Source organism: Rana temporaria, chromosome 4 (assembly GCF_905171775.1).
Source record: "Rana temporaria chromosome 4, aRanTem1.1, whole genome shotgun sequence".
In the NCBI taxonomy this organism is placed as follows: domain Eukaryota; kingdom Metazoa; phylum Chordata; class Amphibia; order Anura; family Ranidae; genus Rana; species Rana temporaria.
Genome location: NC_053492.1, coordinates 171,142,209 through 171,166,660, shown reverse-complemented (window position 1 = coordinate 171,166,660; position 24,452 = coordinate 171,142,209). Strand labels below are relative to the sequence as shown.

Sequence of the window (24,452 nt, the reverse complement as noted above, 5' to 3'; positions counted from 1 at the left end):
ATTTGGTAGGGATCACACATACACACAATCGGTGATCCAGGCTGGAGAAAGATGTACGGATATAGCAGATGGAGGAGAGCCTTCCTGGAATGCTAGGGTATGATGGAGGCAGCCTCCTAGTACAGCACACAGGCAGCTCCCAGCACCCTGGCACCCAGCACCATGGCACCCAGCAGACATATCCAAGCTCTGGGACACAGAGAGGTGACAACCCCACCAGGAATGTCCCCTGTACCCTGGGAGGATGGGGAGGGGGTGTCACTGAGGCAGAGCACAGAAGAAGGAGAGCCCATACATTCACTCAAAGTTTCCCACACAGGACACCCCCTCCCCACCCCCCCCCATCCCATCCTGAGGAGCGGGGTGCCAGGCTGTGCCAGGAGAGGAGCACTGCTCAGCTGGAACTTTTCTTTTATTGATGCCCTCCTCTCTCCTCCTCATCACCCAGACCAGCAAAACACAGGACTAGCACGCAGCACTCCGGGGACACAGGACGGCTTCTGTTACCTTATGTATCGCTGAAATGGGGGGTTATGGACAGCAGGTCGCTCGACGTGTGCAGCTACTCCAGTAAATCCCTGCCAGCATGAAACCTATCAGAGGCAATGCAACGGGCCTCCCGAGCTCTGCCTGCTCAAGGCGATGACACGCCCCCGGCACGCCATTGGATCAGCGGCTGGGCCAAATAACACAAGCTGCTGCAGCCGAAGGCCCCGCCCAGTGTGGGCGAGAGAGGATACAGGACAGCCGAGTACACGCCCCTTTTAGACGAGCGATGATACCGGAGAGCTCTACTGGAGGAGCGATAATACAGGAGAGCCGAGGCCCCGCCCCAGTGGAGGAGCGATAATACAGGAGAGCAGAGGCCCCGCCCTCGTGAATAAGAGCTACTTCAGGAGAGCCAGGGCTCTTCTGTACGAGAGGCGATACAGGGAGCCGAAGTTCCGCCCCCGTAAACGAGAGATCATACAGGAGAACCAAATCTCCGCCCCCTGTGGAGGAGCGATGGAAAAGGAGAACCAAATCTCCGCCCCCTGTGGAGGAGCGATGGAAAAGGAGAACCAAAGCTCCGCCCCCTGTAAAGGAGAGGCGATGAAGGAGAGCCAAAGCTCCGCCCCCGTGAACGAGAGATAACACAGGAAAGCAAAAGCTCCGCCCCTGTGGACAAGAGATGATACAGGAGAACCAAAACTCCGCCCCCTGTGAAGGAGAGATGATACAGGAAAAATAAAAGCTCCGCCCCCTGTGGACAAGAGATAATACTAGAGAGCCAAAGCTCCACCCCCTGTGGACAAGAGATGATACAGGAGAAACAAAACTCCGTCCCCTGTGAAGGAGAGATGGTGAAGGAGCGCCAAAGCCCCGCCCCCTGTGAAGGAGAAATGATACAGGAAAATAAAAGCTCCGCCCCAGTGGACAAGAGATGATACAGAAGAACCAAAGCTCCGCCCCCTGTGAAGGAGAGATGATACAGGCGAGCCAAAGCTCTGCCCCCTGTGAAGGAGAGATGATACAGGAAAGCCAAAGCTCCGCCCCCTGTGAAGGAGAGATGATACAGGAGAGCCAAAGCTCCACCCCTTGTGGACAAGAGATGACACAGGAGAGCCAAAGCTCCGCCCCCTGTGGACAAAAGATGACACAGGAGAGCCAAAGCTCCGCCCCCTGTGGACAAGAGATGATACAGGAGAGCCAAATTTCCGCCCCTGTGAGGGGGGAGATGATACAGAAAAAATAAAAGCTCCGCCCATGTGGACAAGAGATGATACAGGATAACCAAAGCTCCGCCCCCTGTGGACAAGAGATGATACAGGAGAGCCAAAGCTCCACCCCTTTGGACAAGAGATGGTACAGGAGAACCAAAACTCCGCTCCCTGTGAAGGAGAGATGATACAGGAGAGCCAAAGCTCCGCCCCCTGTGGACAAAAGATGATACAGGAGAGCCAAAGCTCCACCCCCTGTGGACAAGCGATGATACAGGAGAGCCAAAGCTCCACCCCCTGTGGACAAAAGATGATACAGGAGAGCCAAAGCTCCACCCCATGTGGACAAGAGATGATACAGGAGAACCAAAACTCCGCCCCCTGTGAAGGAGAGATGATGAAGGAGCGCCAAAGCTCCGCCCCCTGTTAAGGAGAAATGATACAGGAAAATAAAAGCTTCGCCCCAGTGGACAAGAGATGATACAGAAGAACCAAAGCTCCGCCCCCTGTGAAGGAGAGATGATACAGGAGAGCCAAAACTCCGCCCCCTGTGGACAAGAGATGATACAGGAGAGCCAAAGCTCCACCCCTTGTGGACAAGAGATGATACAGGATAGCCAAAGCTCCACCCCCTGTGGACAAAAGATGATACAGGAGAGCCAAAGCTCCGCCCCCTGTAGACAAGAGATGATACAGGAGAGCCAAATTTCCGCCCCTGTGAGGGGGGAGATGATACAGAAAAAATAAAAGCTCCGCCCCCTGTGGACAAGAGATGATACAGGAGAACCAAAGCTCTGCTCCCTGTGCACAAGAGATGATACAGGAAAGCCAAAGCTCCGCCCCCTGTGGACAAGAGATGATACAGGAGAACCAAAGCTCCGCCCCCTGTGCACAAGAGATGATACAGGAAAGCCAAAGCTCCGCCCCCTGTGGACAAGAGATGATACAGGAGAACCAAAACTCCGCCCCCTGTGAAGGAGAGATGATACAGGAAAAATAAAGGCTTCACCCCTGTGGACAAGAGATAATACTAGAGAGCCAAAGCTCCACCGCCTGTGGACAAGAGATGATACAGGAGAACCAAAGTTCCGCCCCCTGTGAAGGAGAGATGATGAATGAGCGCCAAAGCTTCGCCCCCTGTGAAGGAGAAATGATACAGGAAAATAAAAGCTCCGCCCCAGTGGACAAGAGATGATACAGAAGAACCAAAGCTCCTCCCCCTGTGAAGGATAGATGATACAGGAAAGATAAAAGCTCCACCCCCTGTGAAGGAGAGATGATACAGGAAAGATAAAAGTTCTGCACCTGTGGACAAGAGATGATAAAGGAGAGCCAAAGCTCTGCCCCCTGTGGACAAGAGATGTTACAGGAGATCTAAAGCTCCGCCCCCCGTGGACAAGAGATGGTACAGGAGAGCCAAAGCTCTGCCCCCTGTGGAGGAGAGATGATACAGGAGAGCCAAAGCTCTGCCCCCTGTGGACAAGAGATTATACAGGAAAAATAAAAGCTCTGCCCATGTGGACAGAGATGTTACAGGAGAACCAAAGCTCTGCCTCCTGTGGACAAGAGATGTTACAGGAGATCTAAAGCTCCGCCCCCTGTGGACAAGAGATGATACAGGAGAGCCAAAGCTCTGCCCCCTGTGGACAAGAGATAATACAGGAGATCTAAAGCTCCGCCCCCTATGGAGAAGAGATGATACAGGAGAGCCAAAGCTCCGCCCCCTCTGGATAAGAGATGATACAGGAAAGCCAAAGCTCCGCCCCTGTGGACAAGAGATGATACAGGAGAACCAAAGCTCTGCCCCCTGTGGACAGAGATGTTACAGTAGATCTAAAGCTCCACCCCCTGTGGACAAGAGATGTTACAGGAGATCTAAAGCTCTGCCCCCTGTGGACAAGAGATGTTACAGGAGATCTAAAGCTCTGCCCCCTGTGGACAAGAGATGGTACAGGAGAGCCAAAGCTCTGCCCCCTGTGGCCAAGAGATGATACAGGAGAGCCAAAGCTCCGCCCCCTGTGGACAAGAGATGATACAGGAGAGCCAAAGCTCCGCCCCCTGTGAAGTAGAGATGATACAGGAAAAATAAAAGCTCCGCCCCCTGTGGACAAGAGATGATACAGGAGAGCCAAAGCTCCACCCCCTGTGGACAAGAGATGATACAGGAGAGCCAAAGCTCCGCCCCCTGTGAAGTAGAGATGATACAGGAAAAATAAAAGCTCCGCCCCCTGTGGACAAGAGATGATACAGGAGAGCCAAAGCTCCACCCCCTGTGGACAAGAGATGATACATAAGAGCCAAAGTTCCGTTCTCACCTGAGCTGATTCTTCACTGGGTTTTAGGTCCAGGCGCCAGCATCTGAACTAAGGGAAACTGGCTACCTGCTGCGCATGCATGAGCCGCGCTGTGCCTTGTGAATGGTCCTGCAGTCTTCTGTGATTGTTTATTCTGCTATCTTTCTTTGGTGAGAATAACCCAAATAGGATGTTTTAGGCCCCATACTCACGAGCAAACATGTCTGCTGAAACTGGCCCGCAGGCCAGTTTCAGCAGACATGTTTGGTCGTGTGTGGGCGCGAGCGGGCCGAATTCCAGCAAACATTTGCCCGCCGGGCCTTTTCCCAGCAGACAAATATTCCTGGACTTGTTTTAAAACAGTCCGCTGGAATTCAGCCCGCTCGGACATGTACGGTCGTCAGTACAGACCTACCGTACATGTCCAGGCGCCCGCCGTCCCTCGCATGCGTCGAATGACTTCGACGCATGCGTGGAAGCATTTTAAAGGCGGGCCGCGCACGTCGCCGCGTCATTGTCGCGGCGACACCGCGTCATCGACGCGGCGACACCGCGGACACGCCCCGCGTATTGTTTACGCGCGGACTTCTGTACGATGGTGTGTACAACCATCGTACAGAAGCCCTCTGGCAGACATGTATGGTGAAAACGGTCCGACGGACCGCTTTCACCATACATGTTTGTCCGTGTGTACCCGGCCTTAAAGTTATAGAGTCTACAAACGATGGTATATGTCTGAAATGTTATCAGTTCTGATGTCCTGAGAGCCTCTCCTTTCTTGAGGCCCTAAAATGTCAGGACAGTACAGATATTCCCCAAATGATCCCTTTTTGGAAAGCAGACAGTCCAAGGTATTTAGTAAAAGCATCAAGAGTTTTTTGAAGTTGTAATTTTTTTTTTTCATATGTTTTTGCAAAATGAAGAAATGTAAAAAAAAATGATTTGTTTTGTTTTTGTTTTTTTACATACTGTCACCAGTGCAGTACAGCGTCGTCAAATAACAGGTATGGCGGCTATCAGCGACACTGACTGGTGACAGTTTCTTTTTTTTTGCAGGAGTGAAGTCATCGCGCCTCCGGACACTCACAGATAGGAAGATACGCCAAGGGCAAGATATCAGCTCCCTCGGCGTGGACCAGGCTCCGATACAGGGGCATCTTTCTGAGGTAAGTATTTCATAATGAGCTAGTATGTGCTGCATACTAGCTCATTATGCCTTTGCCTTTCAAGGATTTTATTTTCCTTTTTTTTATTGTGTGGGTTTACTACCGCTTTAAACTAGCTTGGTGCCTTATGTGCTTTACATTAGCCTCAAAACCTGTGTAATTCATATGTGTTTGGGCTTTAAAGGGATGAGGTGGCAATCCTAGTGCCAGGCCAGGTGAGAACTGATTAACAGTCAGCGACCACACATACAGTATGCATCCATGGCGGTCCGAGGTTGTGTGCTGAAATTGCGCTCCCAGCACAATGACTGAGCTTTCTCTGACAGCTGGAGAGTGCAAAATCTGGTGCAGCTTTGCATGGTAGCCAATCAGCCACCTTCAGATCGTTCAATTAAAAGCGGAGGTCCACCTAAAAGTACTGCAGCTGCTGACTTTTAAAACATGGACTCTTACCTGTCCAGCGCGCCCGCGATACCGGCAGATGAGGACGAGCAATCGCTCATCTCTTGGATGCTGCTGCCGCCTCTAGCCTCGGTGAGGGAATCAGGAAGTGAGGCCTTGCAGCTTCACTGCCCAGTTCCCTACTGCGCATGCGCGAGTAGCGCGGTGCGCTGTCACTGGTCTCTCCTGGGAACAGTGGGCCAGATCCACATACATTTCGATCGGCACAGCGTATCAGAGATACACTACGCCGCCGTACCTTACCTGGCGTATATTCGAATCCTCAGCGAGTTCGTGCCGTATGTTACAGCGGCGTAGTGTATTTCTGGCGGCGGATTTCAAATTGGGCGGGTTTCATTTAAATGAAGCGCATCCCCGCGCCGATTAAACTGCGCATGCGTCGTCCAGAAATTTCCTGCCGTGATTTGCGCAAAATGACGTCGCAACAACGTCATTTTTTGAACTTAGACGTGAGTTACGTCCATCCCTATTCACGGACGACTTACGCAAAAAAAAAAATTTCAAATTTCGACGCAGGAACGACGGCCATACTTAACATGGCAAGTCTATCTATACGCCGCAAAATACCAGCTTTAACTATACGCCGGAAAAAGCCGACTACAGATGACGTTAGAAAATGCGACGGCCGCGCGTACGTTCGTGGATCGTCGTAAATCGCAAATTTGCATACCCGACGCGGAAAGCTACGCCAACTCCACCCGGCGGGCGCCGAAGTATTGCATCTAAGATCCGAAAGGCGTATGAAGCCGTACGCCTGTCGGATCTTACCCAAATGTCGTCGTATCTTGGTTTGAGGATTCAAACTAAAGATACGACACGGTAAATTTGAAAGTACGCCGGCGTATCAGTAGATACGCCGGCGTACTTGCTCTCTGGATCTGGCCCAGTGTGTGTGTTTCCCAGAAGACAGCGGGGGGGGGGGGGGGGACGTGAAGGGGCGTGACTCCCACAGGAGTCAATACCCGGAAGTGGTGCAAATACCTGTATTATACAGGTATCTGCACCCCCCTCCCCCTGAAAGGTGTCAAATGTGACACCGGAGGAGGGGAGGGTTTCTCCCCATCCGTCTCCCACCTGTATAGGGATGTAGTGGATGTATGAACACAGCCACATTACTTCATTTGATAAGTGTGCAGGTGTGGGCGAGTGGCTCTGAATGCACACTGTCTGTATTTGGGGGGCCGTACACCTGCACCCATATGCCTGTAATATTAAGACCTGTGGCTGTGTTCATACAGCTGCTGTGCCCCCATAATATAGGCTGCCTGCACACAGCAATAGTCACATTAACCACTTCCGGACCGCCGCATGTACATATACGTCGGCAGAATGGCACGGACAGGCACATTGGGGTACCTGTACGTCCCTGCCTAGACGTGGGTCGGGGGTCCGATCGGGACCCCCCCCCCCCGTACATGCAGCGTTTCCCGTGGCTTCAGGAGCAAACCGGGACGAGGGCGCGGCTATTTGTTTCTAGTCGCTCCCTCGCGATCGATCAACGGAGCTGAAGAACGGGGAGAGCCGTATGTAAACACGGCTTCCCCGTGCTTCACTGTGGCGGCTGCATTGATCGAGTGATCCCTTTTATAGGGAGACTCGATCGATGACGTCAGACCTACAGCCACACCCCCCTACAGTTGTAAACACACACTAGGTGAAGCATAACTCCTACGGCGCCCCCCTGTGGTTAACTCCCAAACTGCAACTGTCATTTTCACAATAAACAATGCAATTTAAATGCATTTTTTGCTGTGAAAATGACAATTGTCCCAAAAATGTGTCAAAATTGTCCGATGTGTCCGCCATAATGTCGCAGTCACGAAAAAAATCGCTGATCGCCGCCATTAGTAGTAAAAAAAATAAAATAAATAAAACTATCCCCTATTTTGTAAACGCTATAAATTTTGCGCAAACCAATCGATAAACGCTTATTGCGATTTTTTTTACCAAAAATAGGTAGAAGAATACGTATCGGCCTAAACTGAGGAAAACAAAATTTTTATATATGTTTTTGGGGGATATTTATTATAGCAAAAAGTAAAAAATATTGAATTTTTTTCAAAATTTTTGCTCTATTTTTGTTTATAGCGCAAAAAATAAAAAAATAAAAAAACGCAGAGGTGATCAAATACCACCAAAAGAAAGCTCTATTTGTGGGGAAAAAAGGACGCCAATTTTGTTTGGGAGCCACGTCGCACGACCGCGCAATTGTCTGTTAAAGCGACGCAGTGCCGAATTGTAAAACCTCTTGGGTCATTTAGCAGCATATTGGTCCGGTCCTTAAGTGGTTAAAAGCCATCCTATGCGAGCAAGATATAGTTAATGATCTGTGCTCCCCTGCCATTTTCCCACGGCAGAAGTCCACCCTGAGAAAGCTCACTTGTTTGATAATGTTGAAGCTTACTCAGGTGTATGATACCCCTAATACATGAGCGCTCATTGTCACATGGGAGAGGTTCAATGCTTCCTTGTATCTAGAGGCCCTGCTTCAATAAAGCAAGGCACATATGGACCCCCTTAATATCGGGTGTGTATTGTGTCACATGAGAAATATTTAGAGGCAAAGCTCTAAGCAAAGAGATGAAACAAACATAGAAATGGTGGTAAGTGCCCCTTTTATACAACTATGCATAGCAGATGTCCTAATATACTTTGAGCTGTGGTATAGCGGTGGTCCCTGTGATATGAGATGTCTGTAACAACAAAGTGTAAAAACGCACTATCCTATTACATGTTCCTATTTCACTCCGATTCCAGTAATAAGCAAATAAAACAAGCATTCAAACAAGTACCCTGTGCTCTAGTATTTACAAATGGGCAATTTAACAGTACAGGCTTTAATATTTTGCAAATAATATTCTTTATTCAATTTGTGTACAGATTCAACCTAATCGACCAAAACATAATTTTGGTGTTGGCATAACAGGAAGAACGTATCATTTTGTAACCATTTTTGTTTTTGCATTTTTGTTTCTGCTCAAATGTGCATAGAAATCTGTGAAAAGGTCTGCCATAGCCCATGCTGGTATGATCCAGACTCAACGATCCTCATTCAGTTCAATGAGTTTTGTACACTATTCTGTTCTATTAGGAAAAGCCAAGTATGTACCATATGACATTGGCCAAGCGAACAATACTTTTCCCACCAACCCTATGCTGTGCTCTCTCTAAGGCTGCTTTCACATTGGGCAACGGAGGTGCGGTGACGGTATAGCCGCGCTATTTTTAGCGCCGCTATACCGTCGTATTTACTGCGATATTCGGGCGCTAGCGGTGAGGTTTTAACCCCCGCTAGCGGCCGGAAAAGGGTTAATATTACCGCGGCTTCCCATTGATTTCAATGGGAAGGCACGGTATAGGAGCGGTAAACACCCCGCTCCTATACCGCTCCAAAGATGCGGCTAGCAGGACTTTTGGAGCGGTCCTGCTACCGCACCGCTTCAGTGTGAAAGCCTTCGGGCTTTCACATTAAAGCCTGCAGGGCATGATTTTTTCATGCGGTATAGCAGCGCTATGTTTAGCGCTGTACTGCATGAAAAACGCCTCAATGTGAAAGGGGTCTTAGCCTACCAATGCTGATCTGAATAAAGGGATCATCAACATAACTAGAGGGATACCACTGGGCATGGTGGGCAGATCTACATATTCATAACAGAGGGTCCTAAGAAATGCCTGAGTAGTACAAGCTATAGGACCTAAATTTAAGATGGGCTGTTAGAAATGACAGCTGTTAAAGCCTGGAGGTGGTAAGATGGGGAACTTATGTTATCAAAACTTTCTTGCAACTTCTGCTTTGGCACAATAACTGCACAGTGAGCTTAAAGTGATAGTAAAGTCTTGTTTTTGTTTTCTTTTAAAATATCAAACATGTTATACGTACCTGCTCTGTGCAGAGGATTTGCACAGAGCAGCCCGGATCCTCCTCTTCTGTGATCCTGGCCTCTCCCTCCTGCCGAGTGCCCCCACAACAAGCAGCTTGCTATGGGGCACCCAAACCAAGTCACAGCTCCCTGTGTCCATTCAGACAGCCATGACTCGGCCCTGCCCCCTTGCTCTCCTGATTGACTAACTGACTTTTATTGACAGCAGCGGGAGCCAATGGCACTGCTGCTGTCTCTCAGCCAATGAGGTAAGTATTAGGGGGGCTGAGGGGGTCTGTTGCACACATAAGGCTTTTTATATTAATGCATAGAATGCACAGGAATATTCTCTATTGTCTTCCTGATTCTCCTCCTGGTCAATCAGAAAGCAGGTCATGAGACCCGTTACCTAATTGGCTGAGAGGAAAAGCGATCCTATTGGCCGCCGAGGAGGAAGAGGGAGGAGACACAGGGGAAGCTGCTGTGAAGAACCAGAAAAAGGAAGCGCTGCCTGTGACCTAGATCGGGTATGTGCGGGGCTGAGGACCGACTCGACTCATTGTGGGGGGGGGGGGGGGTGCCTGGGAGGTGCCTGTCACCCAACCATATAAAAAATATACCACCAGCTGCCACTGCCTAGCACCAAGTGATACAAAACCTTCTCACTATACAACCCCTTTAAGCTTCTTTGCCAATTTGGTGATCTGCATTTAAAGACTCATCATCTGCTGTCCCTTATTCAAGCTCCTTGAATATGAAAATACTTACACTACCACCAGCAAGATATGTGTCGGGGGTCCTTTGTTGTCAAACAGGTATTTGCATTTGATGACTTCAAAGCTTAATTTAATAAGCTGATGTTAGAAGCTGATTGGCTACCATGCACAGCTGCGTCAGCTTTGTACACTCCAGTTTTAGTAAATCAACCCCTCATTGCTGACTTTTCCTTCAGAAACTGCCAGTGACTGGTTGTAATCTGGCCCTCTGATTTGGCAACCAACCAGTCCGCATTTTCACAAGGGGGTCAGCAATAGCAGCCAACATATTTTTCTTAGGAAACGTTTCCTTTATGTAGACATCAATTCAGGTTTCCTATCCTATTAGGTAGAAGCGCATATTATTGCTTAAACACTGTGGCCCAGATTCTCAAAGAGCTTACGACGGCGCAACGCCATTTGCGCCGTCGTAAGTCCTAATCTGGGCCGTCATATCTATGCGACTGATTCTTAGAATCAGTTACGCATAGATATCCATTATATCTGACAGGCGTAAGGCTCTTACGCTGTCAGATCTTAAATGCTATTTTTTTTTCGCCGCTCGTCGTTTTCCCGGTCGAGTATGCAAATTAGCAAAATACGCGAATTCCCGAACGTACGCATGGTCGACGCAGTGAAGTTACGACGTTTACGTTAGATTTGCGACGCGTAAAGTTGCCCCTGGGTATATGAGGCGCAGTCAATGTTAAGTATGGCCGTCGTTCCCGCGTCGAAATTTAAAAATTTACGTTGTTTGCGTAAGTCATCCGTGAATGGCGCTGGACGCCATTTACGTTAACGTCGAAACCAATGACGTCCTTGCGACGTCATTTAGCGCAATGCACGTCGGGAAATTTTAGGGATGGCGCATGCGCAGTACGATCGGTGCGGGTACGCGCCTAATTTAAATGATCCACGCCCCCTACCTGGATCATTTGAATTAGGCGGGCTTGCGCCGGAGGATTTACGATACGCCGCCGCAACTTTACAGGCAAGTGCTTTGTGAATCAAGCACTTGCCCGTAAAACTTGCAGCGGCGTAACGTAAATGAGTTATGTTATGCCGCCGCTGTATTACGCCCATCTACGAGAATCTGGGCCTGTGAGAACACTGTAAGAACACTGTAAAAAAAAAAAGATTGAAAGCCTGAAATACCTACTTACCTCGCTTTCGTGAGGCCATTTGTATAATTCAAAGACAAAGCAATTTGACTTGAGTCTAATCAGGTCACTTTACACCACTGCATCACTGCATGGCACTGTGAATAATACGCTGAAAATTCCTGGCTATCAAAAAAGCAGGATAAAATATTGAACCTTCAACAGTTGGCATTCATTTAAAGTCAACTCCACATCTGTACATTGTGGTAATGCATATTATTATAAAATGCATGTGGTACTACACTGCACATGTGTGAAGGGAGCCGGATTATTAATGTTTTCTGAGTCAGTATTGGCTGCTCTAATATCCTTGGGACTTTTGATAGGAATGCAAACATTCTATACACAATTATTATGGCAACAGACATCATTTGAACATTTTCCAATTGGCACAGTAGATACTTTGCAGTGACTTCATTCAAAACAATGTTACAGAATAAAAGCTGTGAATAAAAAAGTAATAATGCGCTAAATATCAACCCTTGCTGCTATACAGTGACCAACGTGTAAAGAGATGCAAAGGTACCAAATATCACCCAAATATCAAAGAGGTACCAAAAGATTAAAGCAGTGACAAATACATTTTTCACTGCTTTAATCTTTTGGTACCTCTTTGATATTTGGGTGATATTTGGTACCATTGCATCTCTTTACACGTTGGTCACTGTATAGCAGCAAGGGTTGATATTTAGCACATTATTACTTTTTTATTCACTTCTTTATTGGTTTAGTACACCTTATATGTATGCAGCTATATCATTTGGTTATTTTTGTTGTTTTTTTCCGTTTGTATTTAATATAGTAGCGCTGTAGTACTTTTACATTTTATACAGAATAATTATGGGGGACAACAGAGCAGAGAGCCGGCTGACAGTCATTACAGCTGATGGCAATATTATGCTATGGTCCTTTGTATTTTCCTCTGAATCTTACTGCAGAGAATTGCACTTTCCAAGCAGCCAGCAGAGGACTTGGTGGGTGAAGAGGTTGTTACCATACCCTGGAAGTACTTCAAATTTTCTGTATCTTGCGCTATTGGTCTTTTATAATCTGAAGATCCTGGTTATCTGGTAAAGGAATTCAAATTATTATTATACAAGATTTATATAGCACCAACAATGTAGAGGGGAGTAGTACAATTACAATACAGAAGGAATAAGAGGGCCCTGCTCATGGAGCTTACATTCTAAAGTGAGGTAGTACAAAAGGCATTAGCTGTGGGGGATGACATGATGGAGGTGACTATGGTACAGGTCTTAGGTGGAGGTGGGGTAAGCTTCTCTGAATAAGTAACGTATTTTCCGGTGTATAAGACGACTTTCTGGATGCAAAAAAAATGCATCCAAAGTCGGGGGTCGTCTTATACGCCGGGGACGGTCTCCGTGCTGCGAGCGTCAGTGATTTAAAAGACGCTCCTTCTTCTCAGAGTGTCCTGTGATAGGCGGAACACAAATCTTCCCAGCAGCGCCTCTGTTCTGTGTTCCTCCTATCACAGATGCCTTCTCATCCTCGAACGAGTTGAGAAGACGTCCGTGATAGGCGGAACACAGAACAGAGGCGCTGCTGGGAAAATTTGTGTTCCGCCTATCACAGAACAGTCTGAGGAGAAGGCGCGGCTTTCAAATCATTGACGCTCGCAGCACGGAGACTGTCACGGCCTGGTAGTCGTTTAAAAAAAAATGTGAGTGATTGCACTGTTTGCACAGTGGGGGGCAAGTTCAGGCACAGTGGGGGGGCAAGTATAGGCACAGTGAGGGGCAAGTTCAGGCACAGTGAGGGGCAAGTTCAGGCACAGTGAGGGGCAAGTTCAGGCACAGTGAGGGCAAGTGATGGCACAGTGAGGGGCAAGTTCAGGCACAGTGAGGGCAAGTGATGGCACAGTGGGGGCATGTAATGTAATGGCACAGTGAGGCATGTAATGTAATGGCACAGTGAGATTTGAAAAAGCCTGTTTCTGTCAGTGGTTCCGGCTACCCCTCAGCTTCCAGAAAGACTAGTAGGAAGGGGGTAGTCTTATATGGAGAGTATATCCCAAAACCAAAATTTTTCCTGGAAAATTAGGGGGTCGTCTTATACGCCGGAAAATACGGTAAGTCTTCAGGGATTGCCTAATGGCTGACAGGGTAGGGGCTGACCAGACATACTGAGGCAGGGAGTTTCAGATGATGGGAGAGGCTCTGGAGAAGTCTTGGAGGTGAGCGGGAAAGGAGTTAACAAGGGAGCTAGAGAGCAGGAGGTCTTGGAAAGAGAAGAGAGGACAATTTGGACGATATCTGCAAGTTGGTGATGTAGCTGGAAGCGATGTTGTGAATGGCCTTGTATGTTGTGGTCAGTACTATGAATTTTTTTTTTACGATCGGGTAGGGGAAGCCAGTAAAGTGATTGGCAGAGAAGAGCAGCAGTCACAGATCGGTTAGTAAGGTGTATTGATCTAGCAGCAGCATTTATAACAGACTGAAGGGGGGATAGACTGTGTAAAGGTAGGCCAGTGAGGAGAGAGTTGCAGTAGTCAAGGTGGGAAATAACCAAGGAGAGAATAAGTTGTTTTGTGATGTCATTAGTCAGGGAGGGGCACATTTTGTAAATGTTGCGGAGATTAAAGTGGAAAGATGTGACTAGTAATTGGATGTGGGGGCTATAGGAGAGGTCAGAGTCTAGGATTCCACCCAACACTTAACACCCAGGCATGTGTGGAGGAACCAATGGTTGTGCCATTGATCTCAACGGTAAAGTCATGGGGAGGGGATCAGGGAAAAGGAAATGATACAAGTTCAGTTTTAGAAACTGATATGTCGCTCATTAAGTTTGTGATACATGAAGAGATTGAGGGGGTGAGTTGGGGAGTGGAGAGATAGATCTGGGTGTCGTCAGCTTAGAGGTGATATTGGAAGCCATGAGAGGTCATCAACTGGCCCAGGCAAGAGGTACTCCAATAGAAAGAGGAAACAGAGCAGAGGAGAGCGAGTTGTAAGTGACACTGAATGTGCGCTGAGATAGGTAGGAGGAAAACCAGGAAAGAGCAGAATCCAAAGGAGTGGAGTTTGTTGAGGAGGAGTGGGTGGTCAACTGTGTCGAAGGCAGCAGAAAGGTCCAAGAGTATGAGTATAGAGTACTGGTTTCTGGCTTTAGCAGTTAGTAGGTCGTTGGTGAGTTTTAGTAGGGCAGTTTTAATGGAATGTTGTGAGCAGTAGCGCCGGCGTATCAACTTTCTGTATTCAGAAAGCTCGATATGCCGACTGTATCCTAAGATACGACTGGCATAAGGCTCTTATGCCGTCGTATCTTAGGCTGCATTCGCTTTCGTCGTAAGGCTGCTCCTGCTATTAGGAGGCGCAGCCAATGGTAAGTCATTTGCGTAAGTGGATCGTGAATGGCGCTGGACGCCATTTACGTTCACGTCGAAGCAAATGACGTCGTTGCGACGTCATTTACCGCAATGCACGTCGGGAAATTTTCCCGACGGAGCATGCGCAGTACGTTCGGCGCGGGAATGCGCCTAATTTAAATGATCCACGCCCCCTATGGGATCATTTAAATTACGCGCGCTTACGCCGGCCCCCTTTACGAAACGCCGCCGCAAATTACGGAGCAAATGCTTCGTGAATGAAGCGTAGCTCCAGTAATTTACGGTGGCGTAGCGTAAAAACGGTACGCTGCGCCGCCGTAGCAGTTCCTTGCCCTAGCTGAATCTACCCCATGGTGTTTAAGAAGCTCTATGTCTGAGGTCTTTAATTTCTATTTCAGTATATCATTGTTTGATTTATACTGAATATGGTTTATTTTTCCACCATGTTGGTGGTTTTATATTTTGATGTTTATATTATTTGCCTCACTTTACTGTTTTGTTTTCATGGTTAGAGATTTTGTGCACTCTTTTTGTTTATTACTTTGTTTTTCCCTATATCTGGAACACAGTGTTCATCATTACCCTCAAAATTAATTGGTGGTTCAATTCTCTTATTTACCTACAGGTTTAGCGCAATAACCTGTTTGGTTAGGGTCATTTGTCACAACTCCCACAAAGAAGGCTACACTACAAACATCAAGACCGTTGCCACTTAAATGCCATCAGATATGAAGCAATAACCAGTCTCACTGATTTATTTTAGTATTAAAAAGCAAAGAACAACAAATTGAAGCAAAATTCCAGCTCACACTTTATAAGCAGTCACAGAAAAAGTTTCTTTCCTTTTGGGATAAAAAGGTTTTACATGAATGAATAAAAGCTGACCATTGCAAGCACCCCTGTCAGTGGTAAATGGTTTGACTCAACCCTCTAACTGCTACATTTGCAGGAGAGCTTGTCCTGTTTTAAAACAGACTTACTGGCCACATCACCAGGGGGAAATAAAGCAAAGAGAAAATGAATTGCAGCCATCTCATCTTAAGAATTGATAAGCTGCAATATAAAAAATGTTTGCTTTTGGGCTTAAAACCGCTTTAAAAATATGTTGTATTACTTTTTTTATCTCCACTGTCTCCGTAACCACCAGTGCTGGGACAGAAAATGAGAGACATTGGCCCGGATTCACATACATCGGCGCATATATATGCCGCCATAGCGTATCTCTTTTACGCTACGCTGACGCAACGCAGAGAGGCAAGCATGGAATTCACAAAGCAAATGCTCCCAACGTTGCGCCGGCGTAACGTAAATTCGTAGGCGTAAGCCAGCCTAATTCAAAGTAGGTGGAAGTGGGCGTGATCCATTTAAATGAAGCGTGACCCCATGCAAATGAAGGGCCGAACGAACGGCGCATGCGCCGTCCCGTGAACGCATCCCAGTGCGCATGCTCAGAATCACGTCGAAAATACTCCCTAAGATGCGTTGAATCACTGCCTACGATGTGACGTAACCTACGCCCAGCCATATTCACGTACTACTACGTAAACGACGTAAAATACGACGGCTGTTCCCTGGTCCATACCTTTGCATGAGTTGCGCCTCATAGATGGGGAATAACTATACGCCGGACATAAGTCTTACGTAAACCGCGTATATTAATGCGCCGGGCGCAAGTACGTTCGTGAATCGGCGTATCTCACTCATTTGCATATTCGAATCGTAAATCAATGGGAGCGCCCCTTGCGGCCAGCGTAAATATGCGCCCACGATACGACGGCATAGGAAACTTACGTCGGTCGTAGGAAGCCTATTTTCAGGCGTATCTAGTTCTGTGGGCACGGCGCACAGATACGACAGTGCACATTTACACTTACGTGGCGTATCTCGAGATACGTCGGCGTAAGTGCTACGTGAATCCGGGCCATCCTCTCCATTGAGCCTACAGACTAATCATTCCATACATTCCATACTCTATCTTGACGTGATTGTAGTCGTATTAGTGCATTGAGTACTGCTTGGACCTTGAAGAAGGGGGACACACCCCAAAAGCTCGTCCATGAAAAATTATATGTTAGTGCAAATAAAAAAAGTATCACGGACAGTATTCGATTTTCTCATACTCTATCTAAAACAAAAAATGGAAAAAGCTTCACGTTTTACATGCAAAAGATCTTAAAAATTGTATTATCTAATCTGCATATTATTGTGAGCTGTTGTACCATCTTCTGTTATTGTTTTATGTAAGTAATATGTTTAAATCAAAAAAATTCTTGCCCTTATATAAATAACCCATTATGCTATGGGGATTTTTATATTCTACTTTGAGGTGGTCTGGATATGTTGTCTGTGTTCTTAGCATCTTTAGGTTTAAAATATTTCTCTCCTTTTTTTCATTCTTGAATGGCAATTGCTTCCCAGAATGTGTTGTCTGGTTGTGGTCTAGTCTGGTGCCATAAATTATGACACTTCTATGTATGGTTTGTGCGCTTTTCACATTCCCACTTAATTACTTAAGGAGGTGGAAATGCATTTCCTTCTGCAACATTATTAGAGTGGGAACTAGCAGGTCTATAAAAGAGAACACCACTATACTTATTATGAAGGTATGTGCACCTGGAATTTTTGTGAGCTACAGAAGAACAGACTAGATTAAAAGGCATTGTTGGATTGAATTACATTGAGAGCAATGGCTAGATTGTTTTTTATTGCACGGGGAAGCATGTTGGTGTCTGAGAGAGGCACAATCTCCTGGTATAGGCCAAAAACACTAAAAAGCAGTACTCTGCCAAAGAGCGTATTAAAAAGATACGGGTCAGATATGGATAAAGACTCAGTTCATGTTACATAACTAGATTGCATTGTTTTCCGGGAGTTTTCATTTATGAAAATCCTTTTTCGCCAGGCTTGTGTTTTGCATTGAGGCAAAGTGGTTAGCATTCTTGCCTTGCTACTCTAGATGTTGTTTTTAAAATTGTATTTGGGACAGTAACTGCATGTAGTTTATATCTTCTCTTTGTATTTTCATGAGTTTCCTCCAGGAACTCGTATGTAATATGTGAGAGTCATACAAATGCTGTCTGGAAATTATTAAAATATAACTATTGCCCTATATGTGTACAGTATGAATATTTTAAAGCATTGCCTGGTATGTCCAAGGATAATAAATATACGTCATCCAGGTTTCTCACCTACAAATGGTGAGGGTCTTCAGGTTTGTACTGTAGTAGGAGTTTCGAGTGAGCCTCCACTCCTAGGTCTACATCTTACCTGGTAGTCAGACCTTGTTATTGGTCTTAGGCCTCGTACACACGTCCGAGGAACTCAACGGGCAAAACACATCGTTTTGCTCGTCGAGTTCCTTGTGAAGCCGCCGAGGATCTCGGCGAGCCGAAATTTCCCATTGAACAACGAGGAAATAGAGAACATGTTCTCTATTTCCTCGCCGAGATCCTCGTCGGCTTCCTCGGCAAAAAGTGTACACACGGCCGGGTTTCTCGGCAGAATTCAGCTCCGATCGAGTTTCTGGCTGAATTCTGCAGAGAAACTCGATCGTGTGTACGGGGCCTAAGGTGTGCACAGACTTTGATATATGTAAGCTGACTGATATATAAAATAGATCACATATAAAGCTCTCTCTTGCTTTATCTGCTGTGGGAGCCTGCTGCATAGCGAAAAGGCAGAGTTCTGACAGAACACTAAAAACCACAAGTGCTGTACACCCTTTTAGTCAGAAACTAACCTGAGTTTATTTAGTCTGTGTTACACAGATTCTGCACACTGTATGGCCCTTATACAGTGTTGTACATAAAGCCATATTGTAATTCTATGAACCTGTGCTGCATTTACATCAGTAATATTGCACTACATAAAGATCCATGAAGATAAAAATGCATCCACAGTCAATAATTTATGTGCATACGCATTTAAACACTTGAAAATGCATATGCTTATGTATCGTGTACTAATGTAGACTTGAGCTAGTAAGTGGAAAAAATATATGGATCTGTATGTTTTTGTATCTAAACGCTTTGTTGTTTCAAATATTTTATTGTATTATCAAAGACAGAAATGTAATTTGATACAATAGATTCATATTGCATAACAGAAGATAACGATTGCAATAAGATTCATAGATATTATATAATCAATAAACCAAAATATCACTCAACATATAGATATGCAGCCTGAGAAGGCAAAGGGGAGAAAAAAGTAAAGAACATGGAGGGGGAGGAGGTGCGAGGGAAGTATAGGGATATGGATGAAAAGACTAATTGAAATCAAGCATCAGTATGAGACAATAAAAATAGAATTCGTAAGACAATAAAAGTCAGAAAATTTTTATGGAGAAGCACCAGATAATCAAAGAAATTTTTCACTATCTTTAAGATTCAACCAACAGGCCCAAGTATCATAAAAACTAGTGGGAGAATCTTTTGATTGATAGATTAGATTTTCCATGTCAGCAATATGCCCAATTTTTTTCAACCAATCAGATATCAAAGGAGGAGTACACTTTTTCCAAAGAATGGGGATACAGAGTTTAGCGGCATTAATAAGATGTGACAAGAGAGAACGTTTGTAAGTAGATTTTGACCAGGAACTATGGTGTAATAAATATTGAGCCACCGTGAATTCAGGGGTAAAAGTCGTAATATAGGAAATTAGACTATGGACTTCTTTCCAGAAAGGTTGAATGAGATTACATTCCCACCATATATGCAAAAGTGTACCACGTTCAGATTCACATCGCCAGCATAAGGGTGTAGAATTAGGGATATATTTATGAGTAATAACCGGAGTCCTGTACCACCTAGAATATATTTTATAACTGTTTTCCTGAATAAGGACTAAAACGCTTTGTTAAACAGAAGCACAACCTCCAGTATCTTGCTTCTAGCCTCTGCCAACAAGATATTCCTTAGATAAAGGTAAATAATCTACAGCCATGTGCTTGAGCCCTAACAGTTACAGTGAAAATCCATGACCATAGGTCAATTTGTTTGTTGTGTTTAGAAAGTATTTGTAGACTTGAGCCGGCCATAGACAGAGCGATTTTTCCTCTAACCTGTGGTTGCAGGAAAGAAAATCGTTAAATTCCACCGTCAACACAGCCAGTTTTGATGGGGGTATCCCTCCAGCAGAGCCATTGTGTTGTTCCGGCGGGGGGAGGGGGAAGCCATCCTCGCCGAGAGAACACAGTGATTATTGCTAGTGGCTATAATAGCCACTAGCAATAATCGCATGTAAGATCCAACAGGCTGGTTGTACCCAAGTTGATTGATCAATCAAATTGGGTACATTCAGCCTGCCCATTCATGGTTCGAACATGATTTGAACCACCTATGGCCAGCCTTCGTAGGTATCACGTCCCTGGTACTGGAGGCAAATGGAGAAAGGGCTTCCCGTGTGGCTAAGTTCCAGACTCCCCTGAAGGTGAAACAGAAGGAGTCAGCCCCGAAGTAGCATGGGTTGCCTGCTGGAATGCTTGCAGTGATAATCTGACTAGGATGCTTGTCAGAGGAATGCCCAGTATACAGTTGATGCACTGGAATGGTGTTCTGCAGGCAGGAGGTGCCCATGGAAGCAGCAGGTCTTCAGTAGAGCAGAGAACAGGAGAGAAGTCAGTTAGTAGCCAAGGTCAGGTGCCAGGTAGGGATCAAACTACGTGTAGTCAGGGGGTTAGCTGGGGTCATACACAGGAGAGCAAAGCGATGATCCATTAGACAAGGTGGGGTCAGGCCAGAAGGCAGGCAGAAGACAGGTCCGAGGTAGGCCGAGTCGGTAACAGGAATCCACAGAGGCAATGAAACACAGGAACAAACACACTGGAGAGCCAAAGATCAACCAGCAACTACAGAGACTGACTGGTTTTCTTATAAAAACAGTTTGGCACCAAACTACTGTAGGCTGGGGGCATGCGTAACTGTGTGCCAGTGCACATGTACGTTCCGGCACGTATCTTTGCGCCAGTGCGCATGTGTGCAGGAATGCGCATCTGTGCGTGGCCTTGTGCACCCGTTATGCCCCTGCGCCCATTCCTGCAGCCTGAAAAGTACTGGCAGGGTGCCAGGTCTTCGAGCACCTCTGTTGCAGACAGTGCCCTGACAGTAGATGTTCTTAAAATAGTAGTTGCATTTCACTGTCAAGTACATGTTGTAATACAGCTCCAAGTGATTAGGAAATCTCTCTCTCCTTTTTTTTTTTTTGTAATTTGCTGTGAGAACTTTTGTAAACAATAGAGTGCTTATCAGTTTATAAAGAAGATTTATTAAGACTTGTTTTGCAGACAGGATATGCTACTGACATATATTAATCTTGTCGTAACCTTTTGCATATCTGTATTTCAAAAATTCTATGTTTTGGATTATTGGCATAATTTAGGGTTAGTTCAAATTGGCTAAATGTTTTGGCCAATCACACATAGCATAAAAAAAAAAGGAATTAGCAAAGTATTTCCAAATGGGAGCTTCAATTTAAAAATACCCCCCCCCCCCAACAAATACATACATAAGTACTGTACACTCCCATAAATTGCATTCATTGTTTACACTTATCCAATTTCTTAAAGGAGTTGTAAAGGGAAAAAATTTTTGCCTAAAATTAATGTCTGCAAGGTAGACAGACAGAATAGTGTAATGATTCTGTTAAAAAATGAGTAAATCCCTATTAAATTCCTTCATCTATATCACCTCCGGCGTTCTAGTTTCTGTTCTCTCATTCACTTTCTGGTTTGCATTGTTCGTTCATGTAAGAACTACATTTCCCAGTATGAATTGCGGCACGCCCAGTAATTCACACCTCCTTGAAGTCTCTAACACATAGACAGCATCCTGCCACACAGATGTAGTTCCCAGGAGGGGGTGAGCACGTTACTGACCACCACAGTAAACCCTCCCGTCACGGTGGTCAGTAAAATCAGACAAGCAGGAAGTGAACAGAACAGAGAAGAAATAGACCAACTTCAGAGCAAAAACTACCAATGAGGAAGTGAAAAGAGGAATGTCTGCAGGTAAAGGATGCTTATTATGAAAAAAACATTTTTCCTTTACAACCCCTTTAATTGTGGGTCTGACCCCCAGTTGTATGTTATATGATTATTTACATTACAATTTTTTTTTTACATGAATTAAGCATATGTGCTGTAAGCAGAGATTTAAAAAATGCATAGAGAAAGGAGACTGTTATAAAACAAAACAGCTATGTGAGAAAGGACAAATAGTTACAGTAATTTTTTCTGACTCGTACAATACAGGGAGTGCAGGATTATTAGGCAAGTTGTATTTTTGAGGATTCATTTTATTATTGAACAACAACCATGTTCTCAATGAACCCAAAAAACTCATTAATATCAAAGCTGAATATTTTTGGAAGTAGTTTTTAGTTTGTTTTTAGTTTTAGCTATTTTAGGGGGATATCTGTGTGTGCAGGTGACTATTACTGTGCATAATTATTAGGCAACTTAACAAAAAAAAAATATATTCCCATTTCAATTATTTATTTTTACCAGTGAAACCAATATAACATCTCAACATTCACAAATATACATTTCTGACATTCAAAAACAAAACAAAAACAAATCAGTGACCAATATAGCCACCTTTCTTTGCATGGACACTCAAAAGCCTGCCATCCATGGATTCTGTCAGTGTTTTGATCTGTTCACCATCAACATTGCGTGCAGCAGCAACCACAGCCTCCCAGACACTGTTCAGAGTGGTGTACTGTTTTCCCTCCTTGTAAATCTCACATTTGATGATGGACCACAGGTTCTCAATGGGGTTCAGATCAGGTGAACAAGGAGGCCATGTCATTAGTTTTTCTTCTTTTATACCCTTTCTTGCCAGCCACACTGTGGAGTACTTGGACGCGTGTGATGGAGCATTGTCCTGCATGAAAATCATGTTTTTCTTGAAGGATGCAGACTTCTTCCTGTACCACTGCTTGAAGAAGGTGTCTTCCAGAAACTGGCAGTAGGACTGGGAGTTGAGCTTGACTCCATCCTCAACCCGAAAAGGCCCCACAAGCTCATCTTTGATGATACCAGCCCAAACCAGTACTCCACCTTCACCTTGCTGGCGTCTGAGTCGGACTGAAGCTCTCTGCCCTTTACCAATCCAGCCACGGGCCCATCCATCTGGCCCATCAAGACTCACTCTCATTTCATCAGTCCATAAAACCTTAGAAAAATCAGTCTTGAGATATTTCTTGGCCCAGTCTTGACGTTTCAGCTTGTGTGTCTTGTTCAGTGGTGGTCGTCTTTCAGCCTTTCGTACCTTGGCCATGTCTCGAGTATTGCACACCTTGTGCTTTTGGGCACTCCAGTGATGTTGCAGCTCTGAAATATGGCCAAACTGGTGGCAAGTGGCATCTTGGCAGCTGCACGCTTGACTTTTCTCAGTTCATGGGCCGTTATTTTGCGCCTTGGTTTTTCCACACGCTTCTTGCGACCCTGTTGACTATTTTGAATGAAACGCTTGATTGTTCGATGATCACGCTTCAGAAGCTTTGCAATTTTAAGAGTGCTGCATCCCTCTGCAAGATATCTCACTATTTTTGACTTTTCTGAGCCTGTCAAGTCCTTCTTTTGACCCATTTTGACAAAGGAAAGGAAGTTGACTAATAATTATGCACACCTGATATAGAGTGTTGATGTCATTAGACCACACTCCTTCTCATTACAGAGATGCACATCACCTAATATGCTTAATTGGTAGTAGGCTTTCGAGCCTATACAGCTTGGAGTAAGACAACATGCATAAAGAGGATGATGTGGTCAAAATACTCATTTGCCTAATAATTCTGCACTCCCTGTAATTCCAGGACAACAAACCCAAACCTATTCACTTGCCCCAGCCCCCTAGTGTGCAGTATGTGTCCAGTAATGGGTGTTTTGTTATTAGGACCTTCTCACACAGGTATTTTGCTTTGCTTGTTTTTCTTAGGCCCGTTCACACCTGAGTGATTTTCTGCTTGAGGCTTGTAGCTCTTAAATGCTCAACAAACCAAATCCCATTCATTGCAATGGCCCCTGTTCACATCTTAGCGTTCTGCCACCTGGACTAAAACACCTGTTGCTCAAAAAAGTACATGAGCTTCTTTTTGCAGGTTACAAGCATTTTTAGCCCCATAGACTTCAATAGAAACGCCTGAAAATCTGTGACTGGAGCATCTTACGAGCGTTTTCTCTCACGTTTCCTGCTTGAACAGAAGCTCTCCACCCTTAATCTCCTCCACCTCCTCCCCCCCCAGTGCCTTCTATTGGCCAATTAAAAATGCCTGAAGCTGTAAAACACTTGTAATAAGCTTCTAAAACACATGTAATATACTTCTAAAAAGCTAAAAAACTCTCAAATAAAAACTATTGTAAAGCATCAATCCGCTAGGAAAGAAATTCAAAGCAGATTTTGAAAACTTACCACAAATGTTTTGAGACTAAGTCTCATGTCTCCAAGACAGTTGATGGAAGCGATTCCTGGCTAGCCCCCAGATAAATTCTCCTTGGGAGTAAATTGTCTCCAGACTCTCCAATATGTGGAGAGGGAATACCGCCAAACATCCCCCTTGGTGTTCCTTAAGTACTTACCTCTCCTCGTTCCAGCTGGTGAGTTCCTCCCCTCGGTCGCCGTGTTGATTGCGGCGACTTTCAAACACATTGATGCGCAGTATACCTAGTCCTCGTGTTTGGCTATGTCATCCAAATGCGACGTGT

At 45.4% G+C, this 24,452-nt stretch overlaps 1 protein-coding gene across 2 annotated transcripts in view; it reads right to left on the bottom strand.

The window, feature by feature from the left end:
- The window catches only part of FNDC3B (fibronectin type III domain containing 3B), a 443,125-nt gene extending 442,471 nt beyond the window's left edge, over window positions 1–654 (bottom strand). For both annotated transcript variants that reach the window (XM_040349376.1, XM_040349377.1), the window contains exon 1: window positions 508–654. The gene's annotated coding sequence lies outside the window, so the exon portion shown is untranslated. The remainder of the gene's footprint in view (window positions 1–507) is intronic.
- Window positions 655–24,452: the final 23,798 nt, after the last annotated feature.